At 50.7% G+C, this 16,920-nt stretch overlaps 1 protein-coding gene and 1 long non-coding RNA gene across 2 annotated transcripts in view; one reads left to right on the top strand and one right to left on the bottom strand.

Moving 5' to 3' along the window:
- Positions 1–16,920, top strand: part of LOC125944147 (uncharacterized) — a 204,689-nt gene that overhangs the window by 58,807 nt on the left and 128,962 nt on the right. The gene's annotated exons all lie outside the window — the stretch shown is intronic.
- Positions 1–16,920, bottom strand: part of LOC119446630 (uncharacterized) — a 181,217-nt gene that overhangs the window by 126,590 nt on the left and 37,707 nt on the right. The gene's annotated exons all lie outside the window — the stretch shown is intronic.

Raw genomic sequence — 16,920 nt, 5'->3', positions numbered from 1 at the left:
GTGCCGTTCAGAACCTGCTAACAACAAAATTAGACAATCATTAGCTCTGCCAATTAAGATTGCTTCGACAGTATGTTATGTACTACTCGCTCATAACCAATTTACGCAGTGTGATATTTCGTAGCGCAGTTGGTCCGCTGTGTGTACATATAAACGCGATACCGGCACAAGGTCGCGCGGCGCCCGCTGGATCGGTGCTGCCGCGACGACATCGTTTTCGCTGCGGACGACGTGACGGGGCGCGCAGGAGGTGACCTTTGCGCGTAAGCGTTTTCTTCGTCAAGCGTCACCCGCAATGGCCCCCGTGTATAGCGTATGGACATCTTTATTTTCACGAATGCCAGATTTCGTTCTGTGCCGACAGAGAGTTCTGTTCCATAGTCAAGAATTCGACGAAACCTCGTCTGGTCAGGTAGCATGTTAACAAAACAATAATTACGGTCACTGACTGAGTTTAAAGTATTAGAAGTTTCGGAAACCTTTTGACCTGGTCAGTGACCGTAATTATTGTTTTGTTAAGAGTTCCGTTCCGCAACAAAAGCCCTCTATATTACACAACCGCGGTATATATACGATTGCTTCGAAACCAGTTCTGCATTTTATATATACGCCGTGGATTGGCAGACCGGCGGAGGAGATATTTCCGCGGTGGGTGTACGTTGATTGGCCTCGATCGGCACAGATGCTGCCTTTCGCATAGCTGCTGTTGCTGCAGATACACGCTGGAGCATTGTGACAACGCCGCCAAACAACGGCATATATATCCAGGATGGTAAGTTGTTTGATCTCGGGACAAGCCCCACCCGGGCGAGCGACTCTGTACTATTCAGAACGCAGACGATGTTCGGTGCAGGCGACCGCCCGGGGGAAGCAACAGCTGAGGCGAGCATGGTTTTGAAATTATTATCATTACTTCTTCGGCAAAAGAGCGAGAAGTACAGCATGGACATAAATGCAACGATTACGATGATGATGGCTGATGGGCTTTAATGTCCCAAAGCAGCAGACGAGCTATGAGAGACGTTGTAGTAAGGGCAGAGGGAGCCACGGTTCGGAGTTTTTCAACGTGCACCCAAAGCACCGTACGTCTGCAGAGTTTCCGCGCCTCGCCCGTATCGGTATGCCCGATGAGGGAATCAAACCCTTGACCATGCTCGGCAGCATGGCACTACGGGGCATCGAAAGCCCGACGCGGCGGGTATCAAACAAATAGTGTTTATGCGAACTGACAAACGGGGACAAGCAAAGTGTATGCACAAACAAGCGCTCCATACGCTTGATTGACGCTCGCGTGCGTCCCACTTGCGTGTACCCGTCCGCCATGCACTGCGCTTAAACATTCCAAAGTACGATCTTACCAACAACACCGAATTTCAACGCTCTAACAAAGAAGAGGCGACGAATAGAAACAGAAGCAATGTTGGATATGGTCAGGTCTTAATACATGTGCTCGAAAGAACGTGTATACGGCATGCGAATCGACTGTTAAAGGGAACTTGAAATTAGTATTTCGGGACTGATCACACCTCAGTATCGACACGGAAGCCTCGGTGACAACATCTTAACAGTGTAGACATACCTAATGCCACCCATGCGTCGCGCAAGCACTCTTTTCTTACGAAGTTGACAATGCGTTAATGTTGGTCGCGTCGCTGGGACGGACGTCGCGAGAGCCTATGGAGCGGAGGAGGCGCAAGTCGTGCGCGCGCGTAACAAGGCGGAAAATCCGGTTGTTGGCGCAGCAGGCAGGCACCGGCGGCCTCCGTCGTCAATTCCTTAGTAGGTCTCCTCCCGGCGGCGCTGGGGCCGACGACTTGGGCCGACTGGAAGTGGGTCTCGCGGCCGACACAGAGCTCTCGGCGACGGGGGGCCCTCGTCTGGGGGCGCGCACACTGCAGCCAGCTTAGCTGTCCCCGCCGCACCACCATGCATGCATGCCGGGCGCCCCGCGAAAATGGAACTCCGCTTCTCTCGCGGAACGAACCAAGGCTGCGCGCCGAGAGGCGAACGCACTCGATCGCCGACCGAAGCCGCTTCGAAACGACGGCGGTACGTGGTCGACGACGATGAATTCCGGTGGCGCTGCGCGGCTCCGGCGCGTTCATGCGGAAAAGAAAGAAGATTGAGCAGAAACCATCGGAGGATGATCGTCAAAGCAAAACGATGGCTTCCCGGTATATAAACCTGCTAAGATACGCTGCATTGGATACGTCTGTCGGTTAAAGACTAAAGAGAAAAAAAAAGCTAGTTGAACTGTATTAGTAAATTGATCATCGTCAGCCTATATTTATGTCTACTGCAGGACGAAGGCCTCTATACCTGCGATCTCCAATTACCCCTGTCTTGCGCTAGCTGATTCCAACTTGCGCCTGCAGATTTTCTAACTTCATCAGCCCACCTAGCTTTCTGCCGTCCTCGACTGCGTTTCCCTTCTCGTGGAAACAATTCTGCAATTCTAATGGTCCACCGGTTATCCATTCTACGCATTACATGGCCTGCCCAGCTCCATTTCTTTCTCTTAATGTCAGCTAGAATATCGGCTATCCCTGTTTGCTCTCTGATCCACACAAGCTCTCTTCCTGTATCTTAAAGTTACGCCTAAGACTTTTCGTTCCATCGCTCTTTGTGCGGTCCTTAACTTGTTCTCGACCTTCTTTGTTAACAAGTTTCTGCCCCAAATGTATTACTAAATTACCGTTTTGCAAAACCGAACAGAGCTTCGATTTGAAATGGTACATCAGGCCTATTTACCACGCGCAGCGCTCACTTTTAAAGGCGCCAACGTGTAAATCAGATTCAAGCGTGATTTGTTGCGGACTGCACCAAAGCGGCCCACGCTGGGGAGTTCGTGATAGAGGCCTGCCTTAATCGAGTCTCGCAGCAGGCCGACATTTCGAAATTTTGATTTTTTGAGAAAGGCGCGAGAAAAACGAGGCCACGAAGCGATGAAAAAGAATGGCGTAGCATCTTTTCTTTAATTCTATGAAGAAATGCGGCGCCTGATACACAATAAACGAACTCTATAGAACAACTGCGAGCCGGGTGAGTCAGAGAGATTTTCGCCACGTCACGATTTCGTATCAGCCGTATACGGTAATACGGCAACCTTCTACGTCTTGAAACGGTTTCGTTTTACCACGGAGGAAAAGATTTATCACACGGTATAAGGCACTTTCCCGTATAGGGTAATACGACATTGTTAAAACTGTCTTTTACAGAGAGTCGAGCGCGCAGAATATCCGGTACGCGTTCGAACCAAAGCGACCTCAAGAGCAACATTCAGTGCCAAATCCAGCTCACCGTTACCGGTCTCAAAGAAGCAGTGCGAGTACTGCGGTCCGACATTTAAGCCACATCAAAAAGATTTAGCCGCGCCGTATTATACGCTTGTATATACTCTATACGGAAGCGTACCTGGTCACGCGGTAAATCTTTCCTGTATAATGAAATATGCAGCATGCGCAAAACAGTGAAATGCCATTTACTATAATACGGCCAGCTGTTTCCGTAAAGTGTAGTATAGGGTAATGCTAAATCGTTGATGGCAGCATGCATCACACCAACGCCGATATATACCAGGTGTTTCAGCGAACATATTCAAAATTTTTTTAAAGGTTGCCAGTGGCAAATAGTACAATTCTAGTTCATGAGCTAGTGTACTCGTATAGGGGAACATTACTTGCACAAAAAAAACTGAAATGCATAATCGACTAATTAACAAGAAGTCACTCATTAAGTTTTTAACCAATTACCTTATGGCCCATGTTGCAATTTACAAATTCTAGTCGTGGAGTTCGCAAGGCGGAACTTGGAACGAATTCTCAAGATGACGCCAGTTTCGAGATTCCCGAACTTTGCGGAGAAATGCATTGGCGTTCCAGTTACTTTTGTGCTTCAATGCATAGAACGACGTTTTGATAAGAATTAGTTAAAAACTTTCTTAGTGAATGTTTGTTAATTAGTAGATTATGGATTTCAATTTTTTGTGCAAGTAATGTCCGCCTCTTCGAGTAGACCAGCTCATGAGCTAGAATCGTGCTATCTGCCACAGGCAACATTTAAAAATGTTCGAATATGTTCGCTGGAACACCCTGTATATAGTATACGGAAATGCAAAAAAAGCAGGTCCATTTAGAAGCCCGTGAGCGGTATCGACGCATGCGCAATTGGAGGCAGAGCAGGTAAGAGGGGTAAACAAAATCGTCGGTTCTGCATTTTCGGAGTTTGGGATGAGAAGCTTCTCCGTGGTTCAGAAGACGGGCCTCCCTCCCGTTCGATTCTCCTCGATCGTATAGATCATCGATCCCTGTCCACCGATTCCTGTTCTGCTTGTTCGCTTCGCCTTCCGCTCAGCGTCCCCCGACAGGCGACCCACACACAGCCGGTCAGCGGGGACGCTTTTCCACGCGCCGCTTTCTTCCTCGCTTCCGTGCAACCCGCCGGTATTATCGGGAGAGCGGCACGCGAACCCTTTCCCCTCGACATCCACTTCTCCCAAGGGCACGGCGGTTAGGCGAGGAAGCTCGCCCCGCCGGGTCACCGAAGCTGCTCGAAGCGCGGAGAGAAAGCGGGCAGAGCGAGTCTTAATACCCGTGTCACGAGGGAAAGATTTAACGTCATTTGCTGCGAACGGCGTTCGCATTTAATGCCGCTAGTTCGCTGCTACGCGGGGATATTTAACGCCACTCGACGAAAATGAACTTCTAACTCGAATGCCCCGGTAATTCATCGGAGTGTGTTTCGGAAGCTAACGCGCACTCTCGATGCCGAGAAGCACAGGCAAGCTAACCCAGTTTCAAACTCATAACTGCTGTCGCAGTAAATAAGCTTGCGTAAGTGTGTGTGTGTGTGTGTGTGTGTGTGTGTGTGTGTGTGTGTGTGTGTGTGTGTGTGTGTGTGTGTGTGTGTGTGTGTGTGTGTGTGTGTGTGTGTGTGTGTGTGTGTGTGTGTGTGTGTGTGTGTGTGTGTGTGTGTGTGTGTGTGTGTGTGTGTGTGTGTGTGTGTGTGTGTGTGTGTGTAGGGTGGGGGAGGAGAGGGTAGGATAGGGGGAGAGATAGGCGGGTAGGCGCTTCAGTGTGAAGTGCAGTATAAAGTTCATCTCTCTCTCTCTTGCTCTCCGCGAATAAAGGACAGAAAAGACTGCGACCAAGAAGACAGTTCGGAGAGGGGGAAGACGCACGAGATCACCCGACTCCGCCCTCGAGAATACTGGGAAGAATCGAGCGCGGCAGCGCACTGACCACCGCGCGGCTGCAGTATTATATATACAGCGTCGACGGTTGCGGCGAGGTCGGGCAGGCAGGTTCGAGCCAGGAAGTGGGAAGAAGGAAGCGCCACGACACACCACGCTGATGACGAACACGGCGCCGCTGATGATGACCGCATGCAGAGCAACAACGGAAGCCCGCCCTCCGAGACAAGGGGCCAAGGGGCGGGTTGTTGGGGTGGGAAGCGGACGGTCGTCTCAGGAAACACGGGTTCAAGCGAGGAAGCAAAATGCGCGCGGACGATTTGCGTCGCGCGCGATATAATTTGGGCACTTGGGGAACCCCCGACGAGGAGAGGAGGGGGCGGTTCCGACGGGGGTTGCCAGCAAAGAAAAAAAAACACACAAGAAAGCGTCTCGCAGCGATTCACTACGACCACTGCGTTTATGTGTATAGGTACACACGTGCGAGCGCGCGCGCACACACGCACGTCGGGGCCCTAGTCGGTAGGCGCTGATTTCCGGCGACCCGACCGACTGACTGACCTTGGCAGGCCGCTTGCGCCTGCTGCGGTCGGTCGCTGCCTGCGAGGACGTCGAACCTGGCTCCAGCGAGCGAACTTTTGGCTCAGTCACCCCGGGCCGTAGCTGATGCCTTCTTCGGGCTGGCTGGTTTGCAGCACTGCCGCGCGTGCATTCCACTCCACTTCGCGCGCGGCCCCTCTGCAGCGCCCTGCAGGGAAGACCTCCTCCTCTCTCACTACCCTGCCTGCAGTGCAAGTGGCCCCGCTGTTGCCATGCCCCCGCACTGCGATGGGGCAGCACGCTCAGGTTCCCGTTGATCGGTCATAGAAGTTTGCGGACGATGGAAGCCTTGAAATCCTTCATAAGAACAGGAAGCTCTGGCTCAGTAGTGGGCCATTAGAACGGAAGGCACTGGGTCACTACCCTCTCGTGACCAACGGAACGCTCTCGGTAAGCACTGCTTCTCCACACTACACCGCCTACCCAGCTCCGCATCCCTTCACCTTTAAATCCACTGCCGAGTGGCGTGGTCACAGCCGCCCCGATACGATGATCGAAGGTATACACCCGTGAGCAAAAGTATACGGACCACGGGGTCGCCGAAAAAACAGAATTTCTTCGTAATTAACAGGTATAAACTGGAATTAATGGGTACACTGAAAAGTTCGCAATGCCAAGTTTGGACTGCAGTCCTCAATTTCAAGTTGCGTTCACAGGCAGAGGAAAGAATCGGCTTTATCGCACAGCCCCTGGTCCGTATACTTTTGCTCATGGGTGTACATTGCAAACTTCATTGGCGAAGACGCACTGAGGAAAGCTGCAAGCGAGGTTTTGTATGAACTTTAGAATTGATGTCCCCATATTTATTTTTCTTATAATACATATTTCAAACATGTGCATCGTTTTGCACAGCATCATCATGTCAGAGAAAAGGTAGTAGCAGCGGCGTCGCCTACCGGCCTCGACATCTTTTTAAACACTGCCAATTTTTTTATAAAGAGAGAAATAGAGAAAGAAAGGAAAAAAAAAGCTAGCCGATCTCAGTGGCCTTTTCAATTCCTTAGCTCACTCACTGCGAACCACAGTTAATTGCGCGAACAGCCGCTGCTCCGGCTCTCCATCCTCCGGTGCGGTGGCGAGGATCTTCATTTTTCTCAAAGGCAACGACAAGCTCTTTCCTTTTTTTTTATAATTACTCATCTTTGCCCACACAAACACACACCATGCCGAAACGTTTTTCCTTTCAACTGCGGAATCTGCTCAGCAGGGCATGAACCCGTTCAGCCCGCTTCCTAACTTATGAACGGTTGACTGCAGTATAGAAGGCGGTCGCGGAGAATTTAGGGTGTCTCAGCGAATATTAGCCGAGCTGTTCAACGAAAAAGAAAAGATTTAAGACATGGTGTAAGATATTATTTTAAGACCTACGGTGTTCGATCATCAGACCTATGACGACCGAACACGGTAGGTCTTATAATTGTATCATGCACCGTCTTCCTATTAAAGCTCGCGAAAGACATCATTGAGCCATAGTCAATACCCTGGGCGTCACCTGTCGTGCTGGTCAAAAAGTAGGACGACACATGGAGATTCTGCGTCGACTATCGGCACATCTACCGCATCACGAAGAAGGACGTCTACCCCGCACCTCCACTATATTGTCACTGGTATAAAACTATTTACACGATGTATTTACAAGAGATACATAAACAGCAGCTGAGAATCCAGAGAGGCTGTGGCAACTTCGTCGTCTTCTCCGTCGTCGACATTCTCTTCTTTCCTCATATTTATTATCGTTGAGCATCTTGGCTAACCGTTAGCTGGGACACACGGTATATTGTAAAGAGTGTCACATTGTATAACTGCACAGACACTAGAGAATACATCACATATCTATGATCTGAAAATGACCTGGAAAACACGATGAACACAACTTCACAACGCCGGAAAAGTACAAGCACGTTTCCACCTGAAAGGGTGGCAACGACAGACAACTGGTCGAGAGAAGGTGGATAAGTACGGTTGAAACTGCATTTGGCCATACATGTCCTTCAAGCGAACAATTATCTGACTAAACTGAAATTTCGAAGAAACGATGTGCTCAGCATCATGGTCCGTCCAACATGAAAACATACCATGGAAGAAAGGAGGGGGGGGGGGGGGGCGAACGCGTAGAGTTATCATCGCAAGAGCGCTCGGCTTGAACTGTGATAAGCGCTGCCTAATTCGCCGCAGCATCGCGTTGTTTCTTAAAGTGACACTCGTTCGAACTTCTCGCGAGCGGACGGACACGTTCAATACGTTCCATAGCTCATAGACTACAGTTTCGAGTTGTCGCAAAAAAACAAACAAAATAATACCCCGTGACATTAAACTGACTAGAAGCCATGCCGTGGAATAGCCGCGGACGCCGCGCGGCGAAGCGCGCATCCAGGAGGGCGCGCTCTCCTCCGGTCGAATCAGGAAGGAAGGAAGCAGCGGTAGCGCGGCCCCGGGCAGGGCGGCGCAACAAGTGCGCGCGCATCGCTGCTGACCGACCGGCTTTCCTGCCAAGCCTGCCGGCAGCAGGAGCGGCACGGCGTGTGCTGCCCGGCGGCCTGGCACCACTGACCCAGTCGTTTTCTTCTTTCCTGCTCGCCGGTCATTGACCCGAGCCGGCACGCCGATGCGTGGAGGTCGGGCGTGCCAGCGGGCGACCTTCCCGTGGCCTTTTTCCCTTCCGACCTCGCGGCCACACCGCGCCAACGACGACGATACCATTGTTCCGCCGGCTCCATTGTCCTTCCTGATGATGATGACACCACGCGCCCTGCTGCCGTTGCTCTTTCCTATAGCTCGTCCTCCGTGGCGACGCGCCCACCGCGCCTGGTGCGCTCCTTGCTGCAATTTATGTATATGTATTTGCGCACGCGTGCATCTCTTGTTTCGAGTGCAAGCGCGGCTCCAGGTCCCGTTCGACGCACGCGCGCGTTCCGTTCCGCATGCGCGGGGAGTGGTGACGGAACGGCCCCCGCGAATGTCCGCTGCGCGCCGGTCGCCGCGAAGGTCACGGTCGCTCGCGGTCGACCTGGCACGCGCGTTTTGTGTCCGGAACGTCGGCTGTCCCATCGGCTAATCCCAGTGTCGACTTGCGCGGACGTGAACTTGACTACGACTTCCCCGACCGACGGTGACACCGCACACCAGGGAAATATTGAACGAAAGTCCCGAGAAGAAAACGGATGGCGAATGCATGCATCGAGAGTCTGCGGTATAGGCGATGGTCCCCAAATGTGGCGGCTGTTCTCAGAAGCTAAACTATCGCGCAAATGAACGCCAGCAAGAACACGGATATTATAGTCGAGGGAAAGTACAGTCATTGAACAGTACAGTACAATGAGGGCGAAAACCAAAAAAATGCTCGTGTACTTCGATTTCCCAGGTGGTCAAAACTATTCCGGAGTCCTCCCCCCCACTACGGCATGCCTCATAATCAGATCGTGATTTGTTTTTCTTTTTGTGACGTAGAACACCAGAAATAACCTTAATTTTCAAACGTCTGCACGTCTATTCGGCTTATAAAACTACAATAATATTTCACTTGCAGACAGCAGCCGGACGAATTAACCGTTTTGAAGAATCAATCAGTAGGCTCGATAACGCACTCTTGAATCTCGTTTTCTTATCTCGTTTGATAGTGGTTCCCTGACTCGCCAACATTTTCGTAACTAGGGCACCTACCTCTGGTAATATTTGGTCCCTCTTCCCCCCCCCCCCCTAGCCAATCAATAGGGGAACTAGTTGAACAGATATGTGGCGTTCTACGGACGAGCACCACAGCCAACACATCACGTTACTGAATCCCAGGTGGTAAAAATTCAACAGTGATGCGATTCCTCTACGGCGTATCTGATAGCCAGGATGTGCCACTTGCCCTGTGATGCGAAACTATACATAAACCAATGAGTGCCCTCGGATAAAGCAGTCAGCGTTGGGAGCCAAATAACGTGTACGGCGTGAACTAATGTGAAATTGAATACGGGATTGATCGTCGTTGTTTTTGTTGTAATATGACGAATGGATCACGGGACACGTTCTTCAACATGAGAGGATTGCATTATAGGTCCAGCGAACTCGTACTTCTGCATGAAACACTTCTGCGTCGCTACGTGAAAACAGACCAGGTGGTATCCTTCGAATGTGGCCACCCTGTACATATTGCTGGTGCTGCATACAGACACTCCGCTCCGCTGACTTCCCAGTGAGGCATGAAAAAAAGTGCGCCGTCCTACGCGCGGACAAGTAAACGTTCTCAGCGCAACAAGTTCATTTCTTGAGTAGAATGCTTACTGCCGCTTTTCTTTTTTATTCACCTCGTGCACATGCATTTGAACTTTGTTTCTACGTTAATCAGCATTCTTGTATAGTAATTTTCAGCACTCATAATCGTCAGCCCGTATTGAAGTGTGGAGCAGGAGGCACATATGCATGCTCCCAACCTCTCTACATGATCCCCTATCACTAAATCTTACATTTTCTCATTTGTTCTTTGACCGCTGTCGAACGTGTCTCTCTCTCTCTTCTTCTTTTTTTTTCTATTTTGTACTGCTGGTGATATCAGTCAACGTGTACTGCAGTGCGATCGTAATCCATCAATGACAGTGCCGATCACTTCCGCCACGAAAGAAAGGAAACGACTACAAACTCACCCAAAATCACTACGTCAGAAATAACCCGGCGTCTTTATTCTTCGTCATTTAGTTTCTCTTTTATAGCGACAGAGGTGAGAAATGCGACGTTCCCGTCGTCTTAAAAAGTGTCAATGCAAACCGCGTACATATGTTGAGCACTGGAGGAAAAGGCGTTTGAATGGTCTTCGCGAAGGCAATGGTTTTGTTCGAGCACTCAACCAGAGCAGTTCGTTTTCGAAAAATGCCGGATGCAGAATAGAATACCTGCGCTATTTGAAATCCTATAGGAAAAAATAAATATATGGCCCACTTTGCACTGCTGTGGAACACAGACAGAGGCGGGCAAAAATAAAGCAACAGGCTGCAGCTGTTCCGGTGCAGGCATGCACGAGCGACGTTTCCGTTAAGTCACTCGCGACTAAAAGGAGAAATGAAACCATACACTGCTGATACGCTAGATAAGAAAAGAAAATGTGTTGGCCCTGTATAGCGCTGTGTCATTTCCTTACCTCAGCCAGGCTCGTGAGAAAGACAAATGACGCGAAGACAGCAGAACAAAAAAACTGTCCGTCCCGCGTTTTCTTCTTTCTTTTTTTTTTTTTTTTTTGGGGGGGGGGGGGGGGCGTGTGTGTAAGTTGATCTATATCCGCTATGGTGCATAACCAACTCGCCCAAGTTGCAATCTTGTCGCATAATTAACGTGTATCCGCGAAGTGTTTGAGTAAGTTCCCCAGCTGCAAACGCTGACAATGACGTAACGGCCGCACGTGCGGCCGTTACGTCATTGTACAGCAGCGTCCACGATCAAACGTGGCACAGCACGTGTGTGTGTAGGGCACAAAGAAAACGAAACAAAGAGAATGGTTCCAGCTGCACGCATCATTTATTTGCATCGCAGGTTGCCGTTTGTGTGCGGGTTATATAGCACAAGCAGATGACGAGTATACACAGCGAGCGCATGTGTTACCGGTATAAACTTGTCGCGTTACATCCCGCTGACGAGCATGTTGGTTTCAAACTCTGCACTAATCGCTTATAGCAAAAAAAAAAAAAAATAGAGAGAGAGAGAGAGAGAGGGATACCCCTTTAAAACAGGCAACCAAACTCGAAGTCAGCTGCAAGTTATGAAGTTTACATGGTCGTCGAGGTAGCCAAGTTCTCGCGAGAGAGGAATAATAAAAGAGAAGACATGAACGAGACAGCCATTCGAACACTACTAACGACTGGACAACGCACCCTGCTGAGGTCCCGGATGCTCCGAGCGCTCACTATGTCGCTGTGCCAAGAGTCAGGCTGCGGCATCGCGACATCACGACGCAGGCCGCGGCATCGCGACAGAGCCTTCGAGAAATTCGAACCATTTACAACAACGAAGCACAACCGCATCATTGACGAACGAATGGAAACTCTTATAAGAAGCAGCTACTGCACTAGCAGGAGAGTCAGCTGTTTGCCACAATATCATTGAAGCTGATACTTCAATGCCCTGTAAAGGACATTACATAAAGTCATTACATAATTGATGAGATTGTGAAGCGTATGACTGTTCTGGATAGCCGTTACCATCGACGTAAGAAACTGAGACATACTGACGGTAACAGAAGCCATCGACTTCTGCCCTACAGAAGCGACATGCTCACTAACAACCTCAAAGAATCCGTAGCAGACGCACTCCGTATGCCGTGTTGAGGTTGCACTACAATACTCGATGATAACGAGGAAGGCGCATCCCGGCAGCGGAGTTAGCTGTTCCGACCCACACCATCGAAGCAACGACCAGGATACGAATCATACTGCCACCCTAAAATATCCAGCACGATCGCCGTTAATAGCTTGCGCACCGTACGCGTAACAGAGCTAACCGACGCCTGCCCAACGGAGTCGCCCAGCTAGCGGTCCGCCGCAGACTACAGCTCACCCGGCGGGCGTGCTGCTCATCACAGCACGCAGGCGAATAGGAGAAGCGGCCCCATCGCGCACGCAGGACGTCCGAAGACGAGTAGGTGCCGGAGCGAGCGGCAAGTCCTCGACCACCACGAGCGCGACCTCCGCTCGCAAAGCGGCGCCAACCGACACTGAGACGGGTGCAGCGGCGACTTCGCTGCGGCGCCAGCGAGACCGAGCGGACCAGAGTGACGTGGACCAGAGAGAGGGGAGTCGGGAGTTCCTGCTGAGCCCCCTCCTCTCATTCTCTTCTCTCTCCCTCCTTCATCTGGTCTTTAAGTGTGATTGTCCTGAGAAGTCAAGTTCAAAGTCTGCGGCGAGCGGGAAAGTCAACAAGCCGAGAACACAAAAGAAGAAGCCGCAGCCGACGAGAAAAAAGAAACAGCGGGGATGTAATGAGGAAGAGGAAGATGCCGGGCAGGTAGTCGAGAGAGGATGGAAGAAGGTCACGTGTCTCGAATCCTCCTTTCTCTCTATCTCGCTCTCACCGGGAAAGGGGTGCAACCCGCTGATGCAAGGGTGAACGAGGGCAGAGACAGAAATAGAAAAACTAAAAGAAAAACAGCATATACTATGTGGACAGGCAGACATGCACGCGAAGACCTGCACGGGCCAAGGGGAGGGTCGAACATGTACGCATTAAACGGTCGCAAGGGTTGCGCTTATAAGCGGTGGCTGAGATGAAAGGGGGGGGGGGGGTTAGGGGAGGGGAGCGGTAGCAGAGAGAGCGATAGAGATGGGCGGGAGGCATTTGGGAAATACCGGTCTGGTCCCACCGGAAAGGGTCGCTGACTTCTTTGCGCGTGTGAGAGGCGCTCGCTCCAAAACAGCCGCGCCAGAAAACGACAACACAACAGCCACGTCACGAACAAAACGAACAAAGTACATAGCGAAGCGCTCGAGGAAGACTGACTTGAGCGACTTCGGGAGCAAAACACGAGCAGGAAGCGAGAAAGACAGTGAGTTGGAGGGCAAGAGAGTGAAAGAGACAGTCCTTCCTTCTCTCGTCTTCTGTTCCTCGTGCTGACATGAGTGACGGTCAGCCCAGGCGACTCGGAGAACGAAAGAATACGCAAAGAAAGGCGACGAAGGAAGAACTGGAAGGAAACAAAAATGTGTGCGATTGTGCGCCAAGAAAACAAGAAATTGTTCCACAATATGCGAAGTCGATCGTCGACAAAAAGGAGAGGGGAAAAAAGACGAAGTTTCTAGAAGCAGAAGCAGTGGGCAGCACCGCAAAGCTTCTGAAAACGAAAAAAAGAAAAAGAATGAAAGGGAGGAAGGAAGGAAGGAAACAAAGGAGACGCAAAGAAAGGAGGCAGTGGGAAAGAAAACAAGCAAAAAAATGAAGAAACAAAGAAGTATAGGCACCCTCAGAAACCGAGAAATCTGGCGCAAGGTAGATCGACGACCAAAATGAATAAAAGAAAAACACGAGAGAGAGAGAGAGAGAGAGACGCCATCCTGAAAAGACCGGAAAAGAATCCTCCTCCTCGCGTCAGCAGAGCAGTCTAGCTCATTTCGTCTTCCTCTTCCCGCTCCCCTACAACGAACACCGTGAACAAGTCGCACTAAGCACACACACACACACGCACAGACAAGCCCCAAGAACCGAAACAGCCGCCCCTGGTGTTTAAAAACCGCACTTTTTTATCACTCTCTAACATCCTCCTCTCCCTCTCTCTCCAGGTACCGTCTCCGCCGCGCGTCCCTCTTTACCACAGGCACTGTCTCTTTCTCTGCTCTACTCTGCCTGTGTCGGAGCTCGGGATGGTCACTTTGGTGCCGATTACCTAGAGCACCCCCTCTCATCTCTTATCTCTCTAGCCCCCTCGTCGCGAACAGAGGTGAGGGAACTGCAGTAGATGCGGAGCAAAGTGAGAGGGACTCGGCCCTCCCTCAAGTTCCCGAGCAACATTTTCTCGCTCCCCTCTCCCTTTACTTTTCTTTTCTTTTTCGGAGTCATCCTCCACGGCAACGCTCCAGAGCACTTGCTCCACCTGTTACGCCTCCATTCCCACCAGCCTTTCTTGTCTGCTTCATTCGAGCGAGCGCGGAGGGGTTGCGATCTTCAGGAGAGGCGGTTAGGAGGGTCGTCAAGTTGGCTTCCCTCCCCTACTAGCCCCGTGGTACAGTGGCCGACAGACTTGTGGCTTGGCGTGGCTGCGGCCGCCGCGCCGCTCCCCCTCCTCCACTGCCCTCATCCCCTCTCCTCCCGTCTCGCAACCATCTCTCCCCTCCCAAATACTGCCTCCTCTCTGCTCATTCTTTATTGCCCTCACTTTCTCCACGCAACTCCTTACATTACTCCTCTCTTATCTTTCTCTCCACATGTTTTCAACCGGCTTCTGGAATCACAACATAAGAACCACCAATGGTGCATCTTCCCTTTCCTTCTTATCTCGCTCTTTGCTACAGCGATCGCCTCCTCTCCCCGTGTTTTCCGGCTTAGCTACCGGAGCGTCCGCGCCCCTCAGCGGCGGGCCGTTGCGCCCGCAGGCGTTCGAGGCCGCTGGTGGTGTCGCTTGAACCCTAAAGGAACACTAAATATCAACTCTAAATTAGTTTGGACGGGTAAAGTATTACTTAGGAACTGCATCTTTACTTCATTAGACGGAATAATTATTAATTACTGATCCAGAATATAAAGGCCAGAACATTTACTCTTTCCGAACTTCATCACGAAATCACCGCGAACTCGGCACCCGGGTCGCGTATATTGAAAATCTAGAAGGCTTTACCAACCGCGGTTGAACGCCAGTGGCTGAAACGCCACCGGCGACGCTCTGATGTCACGCCGTGAAGGATTATTGCCTTTGCGTGTCGCCCACAATAGGTTACGTTAGGTTAGGTTGCGCGGCGTATTCTCACAGCGGTTGCAAAGGCCGTCGAGGCGTCGCCGGCGGCGTTCAGCCAATCGCGTTCAACCCGCGGTTGCAAGGCGCTGTGCATTCTAGACTTTCAATATATGCACCCGGGGCCGACTTCGCAAATCTTCTCGTTCGTAAGTGCTCTCTGCCATTGGCTGGCCGCGGTAGCTAATAATATGTCCAGCATCACGATTGGCTGGAATATGCACTCACGAACAATTCTAGCGTAAGAGCGTTTTCCTCTTTGTTTCAGGCCAATTCCGTACATAACACTTTTCGCGCCGACAGTATACCAATATCCCGTCTGAATCGTATCAATCCAAAATCGCATACCTTCGTGCGAACGCAACGAAATAGGCACGCGCCATCAGGAACGAGAAAGGAGAATGAAGAGGGGAAAAATAAGGGGAACAAATAGAAGCATCCTATGGGAAATAGAGACATTAAGTTAGCGGGAAGGAACGCATGCCATTATATTTCCCTTGCAAACCTTGGTCAATTCCCCCTCGTGGTATACCTGCCATACGTTGAAGGCAACAACAGCAACAAGAAGCATCCAACAGGTTACGTTTATAGGTGAGCTATCTGTGCTGAGATATCTTTTTTTTTTCTATAGCGTGTTTTTTTTTATAATTAGTACTCGCATTTTTAGATTTCGACATAATTCCTCATCAAGCATCCGTATGTTCTAGCCTCATTCTAATTTCTTTCTTCCTGCTTATTTACAGCTGGTCGTTTTGTATGTCGTTACGTGGCGCTAATCCCATTCGGAGGCATGCGCCACGTTTCAAGGGATCAACGTCAACAAAACGGCGACGGGATGGCAAAGGCGGGAGCGCAGGCCGGGCGCTAATACTCTCGCGATGAGAGCAGTTCATTCGCTTCACTCGCGTGCGCAGCAGAAAGGCGGGGAGAATAAAAACATCAACATAAAAAAATGAGAGAGAAAAGAAAGAAAACAGCAGCGTGGAAGCTTGGAGAGGACAGGCGATATGGCATTCAGAAGGATGTGGGGGAGCAGACGGGGGAGGTGGAGCAGACGTTGCCGCCGCCACACCAGACGACTTGGTTGGCAAGCATGCAGCGCGCGTGTATTTAAATAAGCGGACGCGCCGAGCAACGGCAGCAAGAAAACGCAGACAGAAAAAGGGCCACCCCAGGCAATGCGGTGATCGATCAAGTCTATGGCGTGGTTGAAGTACCGCGGTTTGCACATTTTTTTCTCATCGCTTATTTTGAACCGTGTTCTTCCGCCGTGTTGCTCGCGTGCGATGCGAGCACTGGCGCGTTCGAGCTTGCGCACGGGTTTAGTCGAGAATCTCGATTCTACCGCTTCGGTGAGAGGTCAGTAAAACACACGATGGCGGAGTTCTAGCAAGAGATTCACTCGTTCAAACAGAGAGAGACCGCTTTTCAATGCCTGTCCACAGACAGTGCAAACCTGTACAAAGCGTACAAGCCGTGTACAATATACTGCATAGTCAACGCAGACCAGTTTAAACGCAGAATACGCCATAACATACCTAATATACGAGCCTTGCCCGACGCTGGTATCCTGCCCTTAAGCTAGCGCCGTGTAACTTGAATACAGACTCTAAATGATACTTCGAAAGCCGTTTATCGACGTTGCAGCGATGATTATACCACGTCTAGCGTTTCACAGGTCTCGAAGTACGAGGCAAGAGCGCCATCGCAAGACTGGCAA

Source organism: Dermacentor silvarum, chromosome 3 (assembly GCF_013339745.2).
Source record: "Dermacentor silvarum isolate Dsil-2018 chromosome 3, BIME_Dsil_1.4, whole genome shotgun sequence".
NCBI classification, from domain to species: domain Eukaryota; kingdom Metazoa; phylum Arthropoda; class Arachnida; order Ixodida; family Ixodidae; genus Dermacentor; species Dermacentor silvarum.
Note: the sequence above shows the minus strand (reverse complement) of the source record. Positions and strands in the feature narration are given on the sequence as shown.